Source organism: Panthera leo, chromosome B4 (assembly GCF_018350215.1).
Source record: "Panthera leo isolate Ple1 chromosome B4, P.leo_Ple1_pat1.1, whole genome shotgun sequence".
NCBI classification, from domain to species: Eukaryota; Metazoa; Chordata; class Mammalia; order Carnivora; family Felidae; genus Panthera; species Panthera leo.
In genome coordinates this window covers 56452509-56469303 of record NC_056685.1, presented here as the reverse complement: position 1 = coordinate 56469303, position 16795 = coordinate 56452509, and positions in this window count along the sequence as shown.

Sequence of the window (16795 nt, the reverse complement as noted above, 5' to 3'; positions counted from 1 at the left end):
ATTAGAGATGAAAAATTCCTTCTATTGGTAAATCAGCAGACTGTACACAAAGAGAAAAGAATCAGTGAACCAAAAGTAAGGTTAATAGAAATTATCCAAACTGAAATACAATGAGGAAAAAGGGTGAAAAAATAACCCAGAGCATCCATTAGTTGTAAAAAATATCAGATAGTTTTACATGCATGTAACTGGAGTACTAGATATAAAAGAAAGCATGAATGCAGCAGAAAAAAACATGTCAAGAGATAATTGCTCAAATTTCCAAAATTAATAAAAGACAATAAATCACAGATCCAAGAATCTCAGAAAAGGAGAACACATAAACATCCACATCAAATTGCTAAAATTTAAACATAAAGGAAGTCTTGAAGGTAACAAAAGAAACAAAAATTTTACTTACAAGAAAACAAGCTTAAAACTGCAACTGAACTGTCTTCAGAAAACAATAAAGTCAGAAAACAATGGAAAGAGTGTTTTAAATGCCTGAAACACACACATAAAAACTACAAACAGAACCAAAAATCTGTCACCTACAATTCTATCCTTTACAATATCCTTTAATAATGAAGCAGAAATAATTACATTTCTGGTAGAAAAAAACTAACAGAATTTATCTCCAGCAAACCAATGCCATAATAAATGAATAAAAAAGGGTTTCTATCTGGAAAAGATATAAGACAGAAACATGATTCTAAATAAAGGAATGTAAAACCTAGAATTGATAAGCCAATAAATATAAAATACCTTTTACAAAATTATCCCTGCTTTTACACATATATACAATTAAATGTCCTTAAAAACCACTGATTATTTAAAGTAAAAATAATATGACCATGAATTTTATAGTAAACACAGAATTAAAATATGTGCTAACAAGAAGGCAAAGAATAGAGTATGGGAGTATAGTAATTGGATATACATTCTTGTAAAGTTCTCATTTTTTTGTGAAACAAATATTTTTTGAATGTAGAATGTGATAAGTTAAAGATGCATATTATAATATCAAAAATGGTTAAATATTATAATATATAAATTGACAATTAAAAAACACTCAAGAGGCATAACTAAAGATCCTTTAGAAGAGGTAACATGACTGCTAAAAATTATATTTCTTCACTCCTAATATAAAAGACATATAAGGAGGAAAAGAGGAGCAAAGAACAGAAAGAATAAATAAAAATAAAAGCCCAAATAGAGATGTATCAATAATTACAGCAAATATCAATGAACTAAACTAAAACAAAAATCTGTGCAAATGACTAATAAGCACATGAAAAAGCACTCAATATCATTGCTCATCAGGAAAATGTAAATTAAATACACCATGAAATACTACCTATACACCTACCAGAATGGCAAATTATCAAATGAAAAAGAGTAAAAACTCAAAATTTTGGAGAGGATGTAGAACATCTAGAATTCTCATACATTGGTAGTAGAAATGTGAAATGATAACAACACTTTGGAAAACCATCGGTTTCTAAAAACGTTGAGCATTCATTTACCCTATGATCCAGCAAGTCCACTCCTAGGTATTGACTCAAGCAAAATAAAACATGTTTGCAAGAAGTTATGTATGAAAAAGTTCAGATTATCTCTACTCATCATAGTCCAAACCTAGAAAGAAACAATCTTGATTTTATCAAGGGAAGAATGGATAAATGAACTGTTTTATCCATACATTGGGGTACTACTAGTAGTAAAAAGGGATGGTCTGCTGGAACATGCAAAAATATGGAAAAAACTCAGAACTATTATGCTCAGTGATAGATATTAAACACAACAATGTATCCTGCATTATTGCATTTATATGAAATTCTAGAGTAGACAATCTAACTTATGGTGATAGAAATTACACAGCAGTTGATTTTGGGGGAGTGGAAATGATGCAACAGACACAAGAGCCATCTTGAGTAATAGACATGTTCTGTAAATTGATATACATTCATTAAAATGAATTATATACTCAAGATCTCAGTATTTCTAAGTGTTACTTGAGAAACACTAAAAAAGTAGAATAGAAAAGATCCATGGTTTTAATAAACAAATCAATTTTAAAAAGGTAACGACTGGACGTTAAGGGCTGAAATAACGGGTATGGTCATTAGTATTTATTTTGATATAATAGATACTTGGAAGTGTAACATTTGAGCTGAATCCTGAAGAATGGCAGGAAGTAACAAATGGACTGTGTTAGATAAAGAACATCCTAGGCAGAGGCCCTACAGTGCTGGGAGTATTTAAAAAACTGGAAAGACATCAGTGTATCAGCAACATAGTGAATTAAAGAGAGGGTGGTATGAGATCATGGAGACTTAGGGGGGTATCAGATCAATAGGCCCTTTTTGGCCATGGTAAAGAGTGCAGATTTTAATCAACATAGCCAACACTTCTGCTTCTGATGAAATGATAGGAATCAAATGTACTTTTTCACTTTAAACAACTAGGTAACAAGGCAACACACATGAAACAATAGTTTTCAGAGATTGGCTAACAGGCAGTACAGGACTAGCTTCCTAAAAAAGTGAAAGAAAAAAAGTGAGCCCTATGATTTTCCCAGCTTATTGCCTAGAAGCAATTTCCAGTGCAAGAAGTAGAAACTAAAATAGATCCTATCAGTTTTACCAAGTAAAACAGTTGGAAATTAGAATTTGAAGAGATAAAAATAGGTGAGTTTTTTTGGCAAAGGATACAAAAAAAAAAAAAAAAAAAAAAAGAAAGACTATACTAAGAGAAATCACCATAGATAAGAAGAGAGAGATTCCCTCAGATCTCTGGTTGTATGCTTGTTTCTACATGGTGATGGGAAACTGTCTTAGGCCAAGGGAAGAACCACCAGAAAGTGGTAAGCCAAACAAGTACCAGATCTCACGCAGATTGGAGAAAAACTTCACAATGCACAGGACATAGTGTAGTCTTCTGAAGGAGAGCATCTTAGTTAACAAATCTAAATTAGCCCAAGATTAAAATTGTTCTGGAATCACTTTAACAAAGCCTGAAGCAAGCCTCAAAGGTATCAAACTTATTCAAAGTTAGATAAAACTAATAGAAGAAAAAGAAAAATAAAGAGATCCAAAATTACACTTGGGTATTTCAACATGCTTCTCTTACTATATGATAAAACAATTACACAGAATATCAGTAGGGATATATAAAATTTCAATAGTACTTTTATATTTATAAAACAATTCACCTAACAACAGCAGAATACATATTCTTTTCAAGTGCACGTGGGCTAATCATTAAAATTGACACCATGGTGGACAATTAAAAATGCCCCAATAAATAAGAGATTCTTAAAAAATGAGAACAAACTGAGGGCTGATGGGGGGTGGGAGGGAGGGGAGGGTGGGTGATGGGTATTGAAGAGGGCATCTTTTGGGATGAGCACTGGGTGTTGTATGGAAACCAATTTGACAATAAATTTCATATATTTAAAAAAAAATTTTTAATGTTTATTTATTTTTGAGAGACAGAGAGAGAGATAGCATGAGCAGAGGAGGGGCAGAGAGAGGGAGACAGAGGATCCAAAGCAGGCTCCTCACTGACAGCAGAGAGCCCGAAGTGGAGCTTGAACTCACAAACTGTGAGATCATGACCTGAACCAAAGTTGGACACCTAACCAATTGAGCCACCCAGGCTTCCTCAAAAATGCCCCAATAAATTTAAAAGTGTGTTTGTTCACTGACTATAATAGAATTAAAGTAGAAATCAATAACAGAAAGATATTTGTAAAATCCTTAAATATTTGAAAATAAAACATTTTAAACAAATTAAAAAAATCACAGTGAAATTAAAAATACTATGTTCAGGGGTGCCTGGGTGGCTCAGTCGGTTGAGCGTCTGACTTCGGCTCAGGTCATGATCTCACAGTCTGTGAGTTCGAGCCCCGCATCAGGCTCTGTGCTGATGGCTCAGAGCCTGGAGCCTGCTTCCGATTCTGTGTCTCCCTCTCTCTCTGCCCCTTCCCTGCTCATGCTCTCTCTCTGTCTCAAAAATAAATAAAAACATTAAGAAAAAAAATTTAAAAAATACTATGTTCAATGAAAATAAAAACACAATATATTAAAGTCCCTGTAGGCAGTATAGAGGAAATTTTATGGTATTAAATGCTTATATTTAAAAATTAATTTGATAAGCTAGGAACAAGAAAGATAGAAAAAAATTAAACCCAAAGTAAGCAGAATTAAAATAATATGAATTAGAACAGAAGACAAGGAGATATATAATAAAAACAATCAGGAAACTCAAACAAGCCAGTATCAATAAGATGATGAAGTTTTAGCCATATGGTCAGGAAAAGAAAGGTAAAGATACAAAATATCAGTAACACAAATGAAAGGGGGACATCATTACAAGACCTACAGCCACTCACAAGATAGTAAGGAAACATTATGAAAAATATTATGTCATTAAGTTATATAATTTAGGGTAGATACCTTGAAAGCTAACTATCAAAGCTCACTCAAGAAGAATTAGATCTGCTGAATTGTTCTACATTTATTGAATTTGTAATTATAAATCTTCTCACAAAGAGAGGAAAATGGTAATGGGCATTGAAGAGGGCACTTGTTGGGATGAGCACTGGGTGTTGTATATAAGCGATGAATCATGGGAATCTACTCCCCAAGCCAAGAGAATACTGTATACACTGTATGAATATGAATTAGAACATGTATGCTAACTTGAGAATAAATTATATTTAATAAATTTTTAAAAAATTAAAAAATAAATAAGTAAATTTCCTCACAAAAAAATACAGTCTCAGATGACTTTACTGGTGAATTCTACTAAATGGCTAAGGAAGAAGTAATGCACATTGTATATAAACCCTTTGAAAAAAAAGGACCAGGGATCACTTCCCAGCACATTTTATGACCCCAGAATTACCCTTATGAAATAACCAGGAAAACAATCACAAGAGAAGAAAACTATGGAAAAATAGTCCTTATTTTAGACACAAAAATCCATTAACACAATTTTACACGATCAAATGCAGCAATGTATATTAAAGGATGATACAATATGATCAAGTTGGGTTTATCTCAAGAATGCAAGGTTGAAATAATTCAATGTAATTCATCTATTAGCAAACTACAACAAAACAAAAATACATCAAAAATAAAACCCACAATTATCTTCACACATGCAGAAAATGCATTTAGACAAAACACAGCAGCCAAAAGGGAATTTCCTTGACCTGATAAAGGGCATTTAAGGAAAATCAGCTATCATCATACTGTCTTAGGAAAGATTGAATATTATCTCTTTATGGTTGGGGGGATAAAACGGCAAGAAAAATAGTTTTCCATATGCAGTCAGTGGGAAAGAGAAAAAAGCTTTATTTTTGAACCCAGTAAGTCCTGGCACTATTACATCATCTTTAACAGTTTATTTTTTACACCCAATTCTCTCCTCCTTCATTTTCTAAAAGGCAGCAAGAAGAAGCTAAGAGGCACTTTTTACATTCTGCCTGGAGATCTCTTTAGCTAAATCACCCAGTTTATCATATTACTGCAAACAACAATACTGTTAAAACTTCTACCAATAGGTAACAATGTCTCTTTTCCTTCATTTTCCTTTAACTCCTCACCCACTGCCTCCTCAAAGCCCTTCTGTCTGCACATAGTCCAGTCCCAAGGCCAATGTCACATGTTTCTATTTTTGCAGTAGCACCCCAGTTTCAGGTACCAAAATCTTTTTAGTTATCTACTGCTGTGTAACAAACAACCCCAAACTTAATGGTGTAAAACAAGTTATTTATCATCATCATCATCAACAACAACAACAACAACATTTCTTGGTTTGGAGAACAGAACTCAGCTCGGTAGGTGTTACTAGGGTCTCATATGTGACTGGAATCAGACAGTGGCTGAGTCTGGAGTCATCCCAGACTTCCTCAATAATATGTCGGGTTGTTGATGCTAACCGTCAGCTGGCCCACAATGGGCACTGTTGATCAAACTACTGTACATGGCTTGTCAGTGTGACCTGGCTTTAACAGCACAGAGGATAGGTTCCCAGGACAAGAGTTCTAAAAGAAAGCCACAAGGAAGCCTCAGAAATCATGCACTCATTCTATTCTTTAGAAGTAAGTCTCTAAGGCCACCTATATTCCAGGGGAGAAAAATGATGCTCCACATCTTAATAGAAGGAATGTGAAAGAGTTTGAGGACACTTTTAAAAACAATCATTCAGCAGCATAAATTATATGGGTACCAACTGGAACATAGTAGTGGGTATATAAACATTAAGCACATGCTCCTGCAAATTCTTAGGATCCAAAAAGCACTTAGGACATTACATTGGAGAAGGTACTCAAAGGACTTCCTCATGGCTCAAGTTCCTATTCCAGTTCCAGTTTAGATCAGTGAGTAATGTCAGGTTCTCTACATCCTGTATCTTTCAACTTAATATCCGGGGCCCCTTAACTACTTTTTCCCATCCTCACCATCATAGACTCTCATGACCAAAATAAAATGTACACTCTGTTGTAGTCTCTGTGATCCCCTTGGTCCCTGGATATAAGAATATAAGCATCTCCAGTGCTGGGGACTTATATCAGGCTTGCCTTCTTTTCTGGTCTCTCCCTGATCTTAAATACTTCTTTCTCTTGTTTCCTGAGAAGATTTGCAATTTGAGAAGATTTGTGATTCCCAGGTCAAGATTTGTGCCCCGGCTGTGGAAATTAGGTCCTTGCATTCCCTCTCATTTTTTGCCTATTTTTCTCCCTGCTGGTCCTACTTGTTTTAAAAATAAAAATCTCCATCTGAGCCCCATTCTTCATGGCTGAGTCCCTATTTGCTACTGCCAACATGCCCTTGTCCTGTGTTCGGCCCACCTGCCAGGGAGCCACCTACTCGTCACCTCTGGCCTTCCTATATGCCAACCAACCACCTGCCTGCCTGAACCTCTAGCTTCTACCTGTTGCCAAAGTGCCTGGAGAGCAGGTTCTGCCATCTTTTTAGACTTCCCAGCTGCTGGGCTCTTCTCCAAAAGATTGTTTATTCTTCAGGTCTGGCCCTCTCCCACTATATGCAGTTCCTAGTCCTGACATGCACCAGAGTATTTGACTTTCTCTCTGACTGCCACTGCCTCCTTTTCACTCCTATGACCCATGCCCATCTATGGAAGCAATTGGAAAAACAAATCACTATGCTAGGATCAGTTTGATTTTGCTACTTTAATTAAAAACTTCCAGGGCATCGAACTCTATCATCTTCTCTATTGCTTCATCCCTAGTCAAATTGCCTGGTCCAGTCACCCCCTGGGGGGGCTTCTTCCCCTTGGGTTTTCTCTTGGCTTCCAAGACCTGCAAACTCCATGTCTATGGCCTGGTGCCCTGGATTGCAAACTCCTGGCTCTCCCACAATTCAGCCATCATCTGACCCTTACTCAGTGCTCAGACTGTACCTTGCATGCTTAGCTTTCTGGCTCCTGCCTAAGCAGTCCTACTAGCTGCCACCCACATCTGGCTGGGTTTTGATTTTTGTTACATCTGGAGAAAGGGGGAGCAAGTTAAATTATATTGTTTCGATGCTACAAAATTTTATTTCTTCTACCTGTACATATTTCGTAGTTTTAAATACATAACAGACCATGAAACTTCCACTGTTTTCCTTGACCTCCACTTCACTTAATGAAAGCTTGAGAATTCAGTTCTACGTTTGTGATTTCCTTCCCTGAGATTGCTCAAAACTGGCATGAATTTTTGATGGGAAGAATAATAAGGTTAGCATGTTTATAAATTAACAGTCAAGGAGGTGTACAAACCCAAAATTATTCCCACAGGAAGCGAGTCGTTGGCTCTGACATCCTTTCTCTTTCTTAGCTTGCCAGAAACAGATGTTGACAGTTCTCTCATTTGGGGAATATATCCAGAAGGATGAATATTACCCTTGAGACACACAATATACTGTACATGACTTCTTATAAGCAAAGAAGTAGTTTATTTAAGCTTAGAGAAAGTACATACTGACAACCTGTGCAAAGAAAGGAAAGAATGCCATAAAGCAATCTAAAAGCTTAGCCAGGCCTCAACTTCATGGAAGTTTTCTAGGCTGGTTGAAAGAGGCAATTGATATAGTGCTCATAGGGTTGCAGATGGAATCAGACCTAAGAGACCAAAATCTTCTCCACACAAAGCCAGAATTCTCTGAGAAGTGAAAAATACCAGCCATCCAGCCGGCTGTTTTGCCCACATTTCACAAAGGAATCCAATTTCTTTTAATGCATTAAAAAACTATAATTAACCTGTTTTCACTTAAATCAAAAGGTATTTGTAAGGAACTTATCATATACAAACACTATATGTGCTTACATGTTTGCAGGTAGACATAAAAAATGGTATATGACAGTTCCTATTCTCGAAGACGTCAAAATATAAACAGCTAGATTCTGAAAAGTAAGATGTCTGGTGAAAAAAAAAATGAAACTAGTTTATTTATCTGGTAGTGCCCAGAAAATCTAGCCTTACATTCAATTGTAAGGACTTCTTAGCATAAATAGTTTTGGTTTCGTTTTTTTAGTGCAGCATGCCTAATTTTGCTGGTGGCTGATTATCTGACATGCAACTCACAGAAATGTGTCCACATTGTTGAATGAATGGAACCGTATACTGGGGAAGAAATGGGACAGCTCAAAAATTCCAATAGGAAGGGAAAGGGCTGAAGCTACCAGAGCCCAGTGGTGTGCGGCAATCAGAGTAGATGACTCTGTTTGAACAAAAATGTCATGCTGACCTGGTGGAGAAGATGGCAGGTTGTAAGCCCTGCAAGTGGTATCTGGCAGCCACTATTAAATGGACAGAGTCAATGTATAATCAGGGTGACCTGAGACTGCCGGTCACACACCACTGTCTCCAGGGACACAAGTCTTCAGCGCTTTCAAACATGCAGTACGGCCCTTCTCTGCACATCTAGCAGGAAACGCTTGTGCCTCCAGGTATCCGCAGACCTCTTCATGTTACCATTTCAGGGACACTGAGCTGCTTGCTGGTCTATGTGACTTTGATGTCTGTGGACAGAGCCCTATGTAGAATTTGGCCTCAACATTTGATGGTCATTAAAACATATGTCATATTTGTTCCAAATATATTTTGAAGATTCCCGACCCTTTTCAGACCAGAAGTTTTGACAACTTTTTTTGGCTTACAGAGAATTGACTGAGTTAAGAATATATATCTGCCTATTAATTTCAGCTGCCAATGACTTATTTCAGGGTCAGTATTATTGGTTGTGCAGATATCTGAAAAAAGAAGACCTTATTTTATAAAATCCTGGATATGATTTAACCCAATATTTCTATTTCTCTGAATCTGTTGTAAGGAAATAGCCATAATGTAACAAACTGATGTAAAAAGAAGTTTATGAAAACATTATTTATAATATTGAGAAATCACATAAAACATAAGTGGGTCTATAAATTAGGCACATGTATACCCTGGACAATGAGAAACTTTTTAAAAATAAAAATTGAATTGTCAAGAAAAGATTCTCACAATATAACGTTAACTTATAAAAGCAGATCACAAAGTCGCATTCATACAGCAAATATTTATTAAGTGCTGCCATGTCACAAGCATTTTTCTAAGTCTAGAGGTAATACTTGGGATGAAAAACAAATCTCTTCCTTTGTGGAGATTACATGCTGGTGTACCTCATAATGTTCTCCCAACAATGTTAACAAACAACCAAGCAAACAAACAAAATAAGCAAGCATAGAAAAGAAAGGGGAAGGGAACCATAGTAGACGCTTCATCCCCTTTACCATTTTTGTGCACAGCGTCTCCTGCGTGCTTTCCCTCCCAAAGCCAGCACCCGTGCCTCTTTGAAAGGCTGCTCTCTGGCTGGCGGCAGATCCTTCTTTGCCAGAAGTGCCTGGGAATCTACAGGCCCCCAGGGGCAGCCGTTAACCGGTGACTGAAGGAAGCCTGCTGTAAATACAGCATTGCCCAAGCTCCAGTTGGGACATCTCTCTCCTGTGGATCAAGCCAGAACTACCTCTGTCTGACCTTGTTTGCCACCAAAGGAGCCAAAGACTAACATTTGAACAGAGATGGCCCACTATTATAAGCATAGCTTACCTTTACTGAGTGCCTCTTATGTTTCAGATTTTAACATGAATTATTTTAATTTTCAAAGCAATGTTTTGAGAATAAGTCCTATAATTATACTCAGAGTACAGATGAATATAAGGCTGTGGGCATTTTCTTTTTCTTATTTATACTTCTATGTCCTTTCCAATTTTCTACCAAAATTGTATTACTTTCATAAGCCTACAGGACAGGAGGACCCACTTTCTGGCTTTAGTAGCTATAGCAATAGTATTCTTCTGGTGGCTTTGGGGCTTTGCCATTCCTATATTTGAAAGCAATGCTTCGTTAATCAACAAATGATAAAATGATCACATCATCGCCAAGGATGTGCTTAATCTTTAACAAGAAATTTTTACAAAAGTGAACTAAAATTTAAGGATTTTAATGGATTTCTGCTATTGTCTCTGAAACTTCCTTAATTTCTGGGAAATTTCGTTCAGCCTAACTTGCCTTAACTAACTTTCAGAACCACTGTAGCAAATAATATTATAATTTTACTTATTTTTCACATTTGCCTTAAATTGTCCTAATTTTGTTATTTAAGTTAATAATGAATTGCTCTGGTCATAACACCACACATACTCAGCTTTAATTTTTTTCTAAGAAAATGACATTTTCATAAGACGTTTACTCATTCAACCTCTATCTGTCAAAGCTCATTATAGGCCACTTTCTGACCATAATCTTCACGCTCTTTGCCCTTTCTAAAACCTAAAGGAGAAAAGGCCTACAAATGACGTTGGACCACTCACACATTAACATGTATGGTTTCTCTACACTGTCTATTAAAATAAGAAAACAGTCACCTAGGAAAGTGGTTCTCTATATTATTTCACAGAAGTTATAGTCTTAGACCAGAAATTACCTTTCTTGTTAGTATCATAACTTGTATGGGTAGAAATTCCTAAAGATTTGAGTTATTTGGATTTTTGTCATATGGGACAAAATCTAGCTCAAAATGGCTTAGGTAAAAAGAGAATTTGAAGACTGGGAAAATCAAAGGAAGCTTTAAACTGCTAAGCCAAAGGGACAGCAGCCATGTGTCTGGATCTCAGGGATGGTCCTTGACCAGAAGCGAAATCTGTAATAGTATTCAACATTCCCAAGAGTAGTATTTACTTGCTATATGGTATTTTTTTAATGTATCTATGTCTTTATATGTTAAGTGTGTTCCTTACAGGCAGAGAATAGTTTGGTCTTGCTTTATTATCCATTAGACAAGTTCTCCTTTTTAAGGTAGAGTTAAGGCCATCTATATCTAACATAATATCAAATTGGTTTAAATTTGCATTTTTGCTATTTATTTTCTGTTGTCCAGTCTACTCCTTGCTGCTTTTTTTCCTCCTTTTCTGCCCTCTATTTTTAAAGTTAATGATTTTTAGCATTCCATTTTATCCTCTCTGTTGGCTTAGTTGCTATATCATTTTGATTTATTTTTTGTAGTTTCTCTTAAGTTTACAATATGCATCATTAATTTATCACAGTCTACCCTGAAAGACTATTATACCATTTCATAGATAATGTGATAACTTCACACTTTCATTTTCTTCCCTTATCTTTGTACTATTATGATCATTTAGTTGACATCTTTGTGTTACAAACCCGAGTACACATTATTAATATTTTTGCTTTATGTAGTCAAATATCTTTTAAAACATTTTAGGGGTGCCTGGGTGGCTTAGTCGGTTAAACATCCAACTTCAGCCGAGGTCATGATCTCACAGTCCATGGGTGCCAGCCCCATGTCAGGCTCTGTGCAGCAGCTCGAAGCCTGGAGCCTGCTTCGGATTCTCTGTCTCCCTCTCTCTCTGTCCTTCCCCTGCTCTCTCTCTCTCTCAAAAATAAATAAACATTAAAAAAAAAGAACTTCAAAAAAATTTTTAATCTTTATTCATTTTTGAGAGAGAGGTAGAGTATGAGCAGAGGAGGGGCAGAGAGAGAGGAAGACACAGAATCTGAAAGAGGCTCCAGGCTCTGAGCTGTCAGCACAGAGCCCAACGTGGAGCTCAAACTCATGAACCGTGAAATCATGACCTGAGCTGAAGTCAGATTCTTAATGGACTGAACCACCCAAGCACTCCAAATATCTTTTAAAGTAATTTAAATTGAGAAATATGTCCTCCATATCGACCCATATATTTATGAATTCTAGTCCTCTTTATACCTTTTTAATTTCCATCTGGAAATTTTCTTTGAATCTCAGAGTTTCCTTTAACATTTCTTTTACCATGGATCTCCTGGCAATTGATTCCCTCAACTGTTTTTGAGTGAAAATTTGAACATTTTACTCTCATTTTTGAAAGATATTTTTACTGCTTATTTTAGGTTGACAATTACTTTTTCTACACACTAAAATTTTCATTCAATTGTCTTCTGGCTTGCATTGTTTTCAAGGTTTAAGCAATAATAATTGTTATTCTTGCTGCTCTGTATGTATCTTTTTCCCCTTGATTTCTGCCAATTTTTTCTCATGTTCATTGGCTTACATCAATTTTATTCTGCCATATCTTTGGATGGTTTCCTCTGTGTTTTTCTTGCTGGTATTTGTTGGATTTACTATCCATTGGCTTACAGTTTTTAACAAAATAGAAACATCAGATATTATTCCTTCAAATATTTTATAGCCTTTAAGTATCTTTTTAAGAACACAATTGCATGGGAGCACCTGGGTGGCTCAGTCTGTTGAGCATCCGACTCCATGACCATGAGGTCATGATCTCGTGGTCTATGAATTCGATCCCCACGTTGGGCTCTGTGCTTACAGCTCAGAGCCTGGAGCCTTCTTCGGATTCTGTGTCTCCCTCTCTCTCTGCCCCTCCCCCTGCTCATGCTCTGTCTCTCTCTCTCCTTCAAAAATAAATAAACATTAAAAAAAAAAGAGAACACAATTACATGTGTATTAGGCTATTCAATATTGTCTCACAGGTCCTGATTTCTGTTCATTTTGTGTGTGTCTGTGTGCACATGCATGTCTTTTTTTCCCCTCTCACTTTGCTTCAGTTGGATAGTTTTTAGTGATATGTGTTCAAGTTCATTCTTCCTTTCCTCTGCAGTGTCCAATCTGCTAAATCCATCCAGTAAACTTTAATTTTCAGTGTTGTGTATTTCAACTCCAGAATTTCCATTTGGTAGTTTTTATTGCTACAATTTATTCCTTCATTTTATTTAAAAATTTTCTTTAAAATTTTAAGCATACTTACATTAGCTGTTGTAAAGTTCTTGTTCCTTAATCCCATTATTTTTATACCATCTCTGACATTTCTGTATCCGTTGACTGATTTTTTTATACTTCTGGTTAAGGGTCATATTTTCCTGCTTCTTTTCCATAAATTTTAGATTTTTATTTAGTGTCTGAATTTTTTGTTTGTTTTCTTCAAAAGGTATTTAGCAAATAGTGAAGTTCTTTGTGGATCAGCTTAATTATCTGAAACTTGTGTGTAAGCTTTAAGGAGTCTTTACTATAGGCATAATTACCCATATGACTAAGGAGTGACATTCTAGTGTCTCTACTAAGGACCCTGTATTTTCAACGAGGTCTCCACTTTGACTTGTCCAAACTCAAGATGCCATTCTCTGTTTCAGTTCTCCTGCTTTTTACCATAATCTGGAATGTACTTCCAAGCAAAAGTTAATCACCTTTTTGCCTACTCTCAAGGATCACAATCTTTCTAAGTGTTCAAGTTTTTTCTGCAAACTGCCATGTTCTAAATATTGTTTGGTGTTCCAGATGTAATCAATGAGAGGCATTATGGTATTAGTTACTTCAATGTAGCCCGAAGTAGAAGTCCTATTGTAAGATTTTAAGCAAGGGGAAATTTTGATTAAGTGTAATAACATCATTTAGAAAGATTATTATAGCAGAAATGTAAACTATAGACTGATGCAGAAACATTAACTAAGAAACACCACTATTCAAGAAAAGAAGTGATAATCTAAGACATCAAAACAGAAAACAATATTAAAAATCAAGGAGTTCAAAATCAGAAATTTTTATTTTATTTTATTTTATTTTATTTTATTTTATTTTATTTTCTAAAATGTTTATTTACTTATATTGAGGAGAGAGAGAGAGAGAGAGAGAGAGAGAGAGAGAGAATACTAAGCAGGGTCTATGCTGTCAGTGCAGAGCCTGACATGGGACTCGAGCTCACAAATGATGAAATCATGACCTGAGCTGAAATCAAAAGTTGGATGTTTAACTGACTGATCCACCCGGGTGCCCTTAAAATGGCAGCAATATTTTAATTAATTCATTGAATTCCTGTATTAATAAATATTTATTGATTGCTTGGTATGTACTAGAGATTTAAAAAACTGTATTTATTATTTATTCAATCAACAATCACTCACTGAGTACCTCTTGGGTACCAACCACTGTGATATATACGGAAATATTGTCTGCCTACATTGCCCACTCTATATGGGAGTGTTCTCCAATAGAACTTCTTGAAATATTAGTAAGAATAGCCACAATCCACAAATGGATAACATAACTGAAAAATTATGTTTCTAATTTTACCTAATTTTAATCAATTAAAATTTAAATTTGTATAATCTAATATGGCTAGTGGCAACCACATTGGATATTGTGGTTCTAGAGGGATACTAATACAGATATAAACACACACACACACACACACACACACACACACACACTCATACACACATAATTATAATTAAATTTACTGTTACTAAATGCAGGGCTTCCTAAATTACTATCAGAACCTGGAAGGAAGCACTTAATCCTTTTGAGATTAAGATGAGAAAGGAGAAACATCCATGCAAGTTGTTTAGACCTTAACTGAATTTTTAAGGAAAACAATAGAAATGACAGAACAGTGATGGAGAAAGTAAGTTCTTATCATAGGGAAAGGCAGTAGCATAGGATTTGAAGAACTGGAAGTAATTAAAAATTTTTTTACGTTTATTTATTTTGATAGAGAGAGGGACCAAGAGAGAAGGAGGGAGATAATCCAAAGCAGGCTCCACCATGCTGTCAGCACAGAGCCCGACGTGGGGCTCAGACCCACGAACTGTGAGCACAAATCAAGAATCAGATGCTTAACTGACTGGGGTACCCAGGTGCCCCTTATTTTTCAAATCCAGATCAAAAGGTATTTATGAGGAGGTAGAAAAATAAAGTACATAGAAAGGAAATAAAATATTGATTGTAATAGAATGTTCAAACTTTTTGTAGTATGCTATATTAATCAGAATAATATGTTAATTTTTTTGATATTTTATATTTAGCTTATAGATGGAGATGTTCAAGAGGCTATCAAAATAATTTATCTGGAGCTTAGAAGGGGCCTGGGCTACAGATATTAGTTCAAGAGATAGGTGTGCAAAGAAGAAAAAAGGACCAACAAAGCTGATTTTATTATCAAGTGTCCTGAGAAATAATTTTCTGTGACAAGAATCTTTTGAAGACCTAGACCATTTATGCCATGGCTCAGGAATGCTAAGTTGAATTGTCTGAACCCTAAAGAATCTGAGGCCTAACTCAAAAGTAATCTCATCCGTCAGACCTCAGATAGGGGTCCTGACTCATGGGGAGATAGGGCTTTACCCTTCTTAACATTCACATCCTTTTCTCCATGCCCCAACTGTCCTCTGGAACCAGATCTGGACCTGGCATATAGGCCTATGAAAACTACCCATCCCATCATAGATTTACAGGGTACATTTTCACCCTGGACAACAGCAGGGGTGATGTGCTGTAACTGGGGATTCAGATTAAAGGCCTTTATTCCAAAGGTGGATTCTTCTTTGTCTTTGACACTATTACTAGGTTACTTTCATCAGGATTGTAAAACAACTCTATATAGGTCATCTAGGAGAAGTGAGTTTTCAGGGTGTTGTCTTAGGAGCTAAAAATAAAATTAGATTAGCAGTAATTAGTGAAGTGGGTGTAATTTCATACCTTTGACTATAATCATTTCCCGAAGTGGTTTTCTCTTGATTTGACTTTCCAGTGCGTTATATTCTCTTGTTGAAAGAAAATATGCATTCTGTACCCCCTACAAGGGCAATTTTAAGGAAAGTACAGTAAACATAAACTAATGTAATGATGGGCTACCATAGAATGCTGTGTTTTCATGAAATGAACCACTAAAAATACTTCTTACAGTAACAATGCAAAAGTAGTAATATTGTAGTTCAAAACAATTCCAAGCTATTATTTTATTTTGCAAGATGTTGTTGGCAGAATCTAGTCTCAATAATTACTTTTTTAAGAAGAGAGAAAAACAATTTAATGCACTCCAATGCAGACTCTAAAAATATCAGAGAACCAAGTATACAGGGATCAGGCTATTAATAGCTTGAAACACTGTCAGTTGGTGGGATGGGACACATTTTTTTTTTTTAGATAGTGAGCCAAAATCTAAATTTTACTGCCGAGATATGTACTTTGAATCTGTAGCACGCCTAAAGGTGAGAAAAGGCTGTGAGTAAAAGCCCTTGTTTTGTAACACCTTATAAGATGTATTGCTTCAAAAGATGCAGAAATCCTCAAATGTAATTGATTCAGTTATAATTAATTTAAAATGAAACATATAATATAACACTTCTACAAAATTGGTAAGAATCATATGCAAACTAAATTATGATTTGCTGTCACAATTCCAAAAATCTAAGAAACACTGAACTAAGCATTAGCACCAGTTTGACTAAATGTAGGAGAAAATGGGATGTAAG